Raw genomic sequence first — 6,000 nt, 5'->3', positions numbered from 1 at the left:
TCCTCAAAAAGGCTTCCCTTGACTCCACGGTGCTGAGCAATTACAGGCCAATCTCCAACCTCCCTTTTTTGGGTAAGGTGCTGGAGCGGGTGGTCGCCTCCCAGCTCCAGGGCTTTTTGGACGATATCAACTACCTAGATCAGTCACAGTCTGGTTTCAGGCCTGGTCACGGCACCGAGACAGCCTTGGTCGCCTTGGTGGATGACCTCGGCAGAGAGCTAGACAGGGGGAGTGTGACTCTGTTGGTTCTCTTGGACATCTCAGCGGCTTTCGATACCATCGATCATGGTATCCTTCTGGGTCGTCTCTCTAGGATGGGCCTCGGGGGCACGGTTCTGTCGTGGCTCCAGTCCTTCCTGGAGGGACGAACCCAGATGGTGAAGCTGGGAGACGCCTGCTCGGACCCCTGGCCTTTGACCTGTGGGGTCCCGCAAGGCTCTATTTTGTCTCCCATGCTCTTTAATATCTACATGAAACCGCTGGGAGAGGTCATCCGGAGTTTTGGAGTTGGATGCCATCTCTATGCAGATGACGCACAACTCTACTACTCCTTTCCATCTAATTCCAAGGAGGCCTCTCGGGTGCTGAACGAGTGCCTGGCCGCTGTGTCTATCTGGATGAGGAGGAACAAGCTGAAGATCAATCCTGACAAGACAGAGGTCCTCCTGGTCGATCGCAAACCGGATCGGGGTATAGGGTGGCTACCTGTGTTGGACGGGGTTACACTCCCCCTGAAGCCACAGGTCCGCAGTCTGGGTGTCCTCTTGGATTCATCGCTCACGCTTGAGGCTCAGGTGTCGGCGGTATCCGGGAGGGCCTTTGCACAATTGAGACTTGTGCGCCAGCTGCAACCGTACCTCGCGAAGGCTGATCTGGCCGGGGTGGTCCATGCCTTGGTCACCTCTAGAATGGATTACTGCAATGCGCTCTACGTAGGGCTGCCCTTGAAAATGGCTCGTAAACTCCAATTGGTCCAGCGGGCAGCAGCCAGGATGCTAACCGGGGCTCATTATCGAGAGAGGTCTACCCCTCTGTTTAAGGAGCTCCACTGGCTGCCGTTTATTTTCCGAGCCCAATTTAAGGTGCAGGTGCTCACCTACAAAGCCCTGAACGGTTTGGGACCACCCTACCTGCGTGACCGCATCTCCATCTACGAACCCACACGATCACTTCGGTCATCTGGAGAGGCCCTGCTCGTGATCCCACCCGCGTCGCAAGCGCGTTTGGTGGGGACACGAGACAGGGCCTTTTCTGTGGCGGCCCCCTGACTTTGGAACGCCCTCCCAAACGATTTTCAACAGGCCCCTACTCTGGCAGTTTTCAGAAAAATTTAAAAACTTGGCTGTTCCGATGTGCCTTCTCAGATTAGGAATCCCCATCACCAAGTCCTAGAAGCACTTTAGTAGAATTAAGATCGCTGCACACCGCACTTATTTTAATCCTACGTCCCTCCTGCCACTTCAGCACTTTTAACCCTGTACCCACTGCTCTGGCCGGCCCAGTTTTAAAGTGTCCTGATGTATTGTTACTGTTGTTGTTTTATTTGCTTAACTGTTTTGATTTGCTTCTGTTTTGCTGTTGTGTTATGTTTTGTTGTATTGTGTTTTTGAGGCTTCGGCCTATGTGAGCCGCATCAAGTCCTTCGGGAGATGCTAGCGGGGTACAAATAAAGTTAATAATACTGCAATGCAGTCTGAGCCCTGCCACATGCACAATGGAGGACCTTCTTCCAGCAACACCAGAGGCACTCCAAGTGGCCAGTTACTGGTCAAAGGACATTTAATAGAATACCAAGTCTGCAAACTTTGTGTTTTGTTTCTTTATTTGTCTGTTTTCTAATGCAATACAGCTGTTTTGGTTTGCTCCTGACACGATAAATAAATACTACAGTGTAGATGCACCCAAGACTCAAAATACGCAGAATTATATTAAGCCCAATACAAATAATAAAAAATAAATAACATATATGGGCACACTTATGGTATGTTAAAACAATCAATAAGAATTAACACAATATAGGAACCCCAGGTGGTGCAATGGATTAAACCCTTGTGCGGGCAGGACTGCTGACCAACAGGTCAGTGGTTCGAATCTGGGGAGAGCAGGTTGGACTCCCTCTGTCAGCTCCAGCTCCCCATGCGGGGACATGAGAGAAGCCTTCCACAAGGGTGGTAAAACAACAAACATCTGGGCATCCCTTAGGCAACGTCCTTGCAGACAGCCAATTCTCTCACATCAGAAGTGACTTGCAGTTTCTCAAGCCACTCCTGACACGACCCCCCCCCCCCCCAAAAAACCCCAGAATGTAAACCTTCATTGAAAAAAAAAGATATTGTGAAACGCAGTCACTATCAAATAGAATAGAGTTGAGAGAAACCACAAGGGCCATCCAATCCAACCCCTCTATATAAAAACTTAAAACCCTGTTGTGTTGGCCAGAATCATTGGGTTGCTGTGAGTTTTCCGGGCTGCATGGCCATGTTCCATAAGTATTTTCTCCTGCCATAGATGTGAGCGAAACATCAGGAGAGAATGCTTCTGGAACGTGACCATACAGTCCAGAAAACTCACAGCAACCCATCAGACCCTGTTTTTACATCAGTTTTTTTTCTAGAAATTCAAGGGATAGTAGAAACATTCACAGCCTCCAACAGTATTATGGAAAAGAAGGTAGAACAGGGAAAAATATTGAATAGAAGCCATAAAGCAAACACTTAGTTCATCATATATTAAAAATGCTGTGCAAATTAAAGCAGCACTTTCAACACACATGAAAGATCATTTTAATAACAAATGCAACTGCTCAGAAGACAATGCTAAATATTGTCCTCAAAAACAATATTTAGCATTTGCAGCTCCTTTTGATTTAGCAACCAGAGACCTTTTATATTTCTTTGTGGTTTATACCGGCCCTTTCTGAAGTATTAGGAAAGTTTCCTGTGTCATCATGGATTAGCAGCAGCTGCAAAGCAAATAGTTCTAGCCTTATCTCAGCATCCCTTTATCACAATTTTCCCTAAAAGCAAATAACCTTCATACCAGTGAAGGATTCTGGATAATCAGACTACCAATTGCAATGTCCTGCATAGCAACAATAAAAAATAAAACTTTGGACTCTCCTAACTTCCCTGCAAATCTTCAGAATTTTTGTTGCTTGTGTTGTATTCAGATGATGACAATGTAGGCCAAATGGTCTTACCTTTTTTACTTCTTTACAATTACTCAGTGTCTCTGAATCCTTTGTGCTTGGCAGGATTCAATCAAAAACAAACTATGCCATGAAAAATTAAAAGGGATTTTAACATGCATTTTCAACTTTATCACTAGGAGTAATCATGTATTTCATCTATGTTCCTGTTTGGAATAAATTAAATAGTACAGGAATTGCTACAACTCTATGTAATATTCACCATATCAAATGATATAATTTAATGTGTTGTGAGTGGCCATAATCACTGGGTTGTTGTGAGCTTTCCGGGCTGTATGGCCATGTTCCAGAAGCATTCTCTCATGACGTTTCACCTGCATCTGTGGCAAGCATTCTCAGAGGTTGTGAGGTCTCACAACCTCTGAGGATGCCTGCCATAGATGCAGGCGAAACGTTAGGAGAGAATGCTTCTGGAACATGGTCATACAGCTCGGAAAACTCACAACACAGTGATTCTGGCCATGAAAACCATGACAACATATCTGAGTTATCTTTACAAGTGAAACTGATTTTCTTGCAGAGCTCATTATGGACAAAAAGGTGTCCATTCCATATTCTTGGCACATGCAAATAGAACATACAGACTGGAAAACTCACATCTACCCAGAATGTAAGAGTTTGGAAAGAGATCAGTATTGTGTCTGGACCTGGTTTCCTGGACCCTGAGCAGAATCAGCCACAGGTCCAGACACAATACTGATCTCTTTCCAAACTCTTACATTCTGGGTAGATGTGAGTTTTCCGGTCCGTATGTTCTATTTGCATGTGCCAAAATATTGTAAACACAGATATTATATGTCATTGCCTATAGCAACACTTACCTTTGAGAGCTCAAATGTAATATTGTAAACACAGATATTATATGTCATTGTTTATAGCAACACTTACCTTTGAGAGCTCAAATGCAGGTAGCTGTGTTGTTCTAAATCAATTTCTAGCATTTTCATCCCCACCAAGAATTGGATTCTGTACAAACATCCTTCAGTGGTCTGGATTACAACAGGGATTGTTCATAAAAAAGATCACTTGCTGGGAAGATGCATCTCCCTTCCCGTTACTGTGGTGATTCAAACTCGGGGGGGGGGGGGGTGATGGCACATGTCCTTCTAATGAAAAAGTCACATGGGTGTAGCTCTGTATGCCCTGTCTCTGCTACTTCACTTCCCTATCTCTGCCTTGGGATTGCGCTTTGCCTTGTGAGCTGTTCTAGCCTGTCAGATGTTTGGATGAGTCTTCTACGCCAGACCAGTTCCTCTCTGCAACTAGGATAACCATGCCAATCCTTCCCTTTGTTACTATTATGCACTTCTATGCAGAAAAGAAGTGAAAACCCATTTCCACATAGCAAAAGCTAGCACCGGAAAAACATCCATGCAAACAAGAATACAGCTTTGTACATTTCCTCCAGGTTCAGAAGTACTGTGTAGTCTTTGATCCCCCCCCCCCCCCCAATTTTTGTTTAGAGCAGGAATTGGAGATTTCCCTCACAATGAAACCTCCCACACTACCCCTACAAGTAAGATGTTGTTGTGTTGTTGTACTCAAATGCCCTATAGAAACTACTCATATGTTTCATAATAGGAGTAAATTCGACATGTTCTGTTCTTTGACCAAGAGGTAATTCTAAAAAAATACGTTCATGTTAGGAGTGACTTGAGAAACTGCAAGTCACTTCTGGTGTGAGAGAATTGGCCATCTGCAAGGATGTTTCCCAGGGATGCCCAGATGTTTCACCATCCTGTGGGAAGCTTCTTTCATGTCCCCGCATGGGAAGCTGGAGCTGACAGAGGAACTCACCCCGCTCCCCGGATTCAAACCACCAACCTTTTGTTCAGCAGTCCTGCCGGCACAAGGGTTTAACCCATTGTGCCACCGGGGGCTCCAATTCTAAAACACTGAGGATAATTTTCTGATGGACAAAAATGATTTCCCTTGCTTCCAAGGCAGCATCGAGGGACCAAAACATGGTGAGGGATGATGAGGAGCTCAAAAAACACCGGGGGGGGGGGGGGGCGCTACCCAATTTAGTGAAGTCAGCCTATGGCACTCTACAAATAATTCACTTGAAAAAATTCTATGCAGACAAGATATATAATCCCACTATACCAAAATGAGACTGGATGGACCCGTTCTGCATCAAACCACATGGATTAAGTGTGTTGCAATGCAGATTTTACCTTTATGACTCAGATAAAGTCACAGTGCCATATCCTTGATACATAGAGCCCATAACCATTTGTGTGAGAAGAAGTGTAGCTACTCTGTAGAAGGAAACGCATTCCAAGCATGCTTAGAAATGCTCATTGTTTTCATATTTCAAAAGTTCTTTTTACAGAAGTGGCTGGATTTTATCTGGATTCTACATATTACACCCAGTACCAACTCCAACCACTAGCTGATCCAGATATTTTAAACCTTAATCTTTTTTTAGAGTAAGGCCCCTTCCACACAGCTGAATAAAATTTCACATTATCTGCTTTGAACTAGAATATATGGCAGTGTGGACTCAGATAACTCAGTTCAAAGCAGGCATTGTCAGATATCCTGCCTTGATATTCTGGGTTATATGGCTGTGTGGAAGGACCTAAGTCTCTTTTCGTCACTGGAAGCTGAAGTAAAAGGCAAAAAGTACAGCCCCATTGCTTTGGAACAAACGAGTTTGATAGTTATTTAGTATTTTGTTCATAAGATGGGAAGTTGTCTGTTGTCAAACATCAGAGGCGAATTCTTACAGAATTGTCAACAGAAAGTATAAAAGTAAATATGACATAAACGTAAGAGAACAAAGTAGG

This window comes from Anolis sagrei, chromosome 4, assembly GCF_037176765.1.
Source record: "Anolis sagrei isolate rAnoSag1 chromosome 4, rAnoSag1.mat, whole genome shotgun sequence".
In the NCBI taxonomy this organism is placed as follows: domain Eukaryota; kingdom Metazoa; phylum Chordata; class Lepidosauria; order Squamata; family Dactyloidae; genus Anolis; species Anolis sagrei.
The sequence above is the reverse complement of the archived record's forward strand: the minus strand, read 5'-3'. Positions refer to the sequence as shown.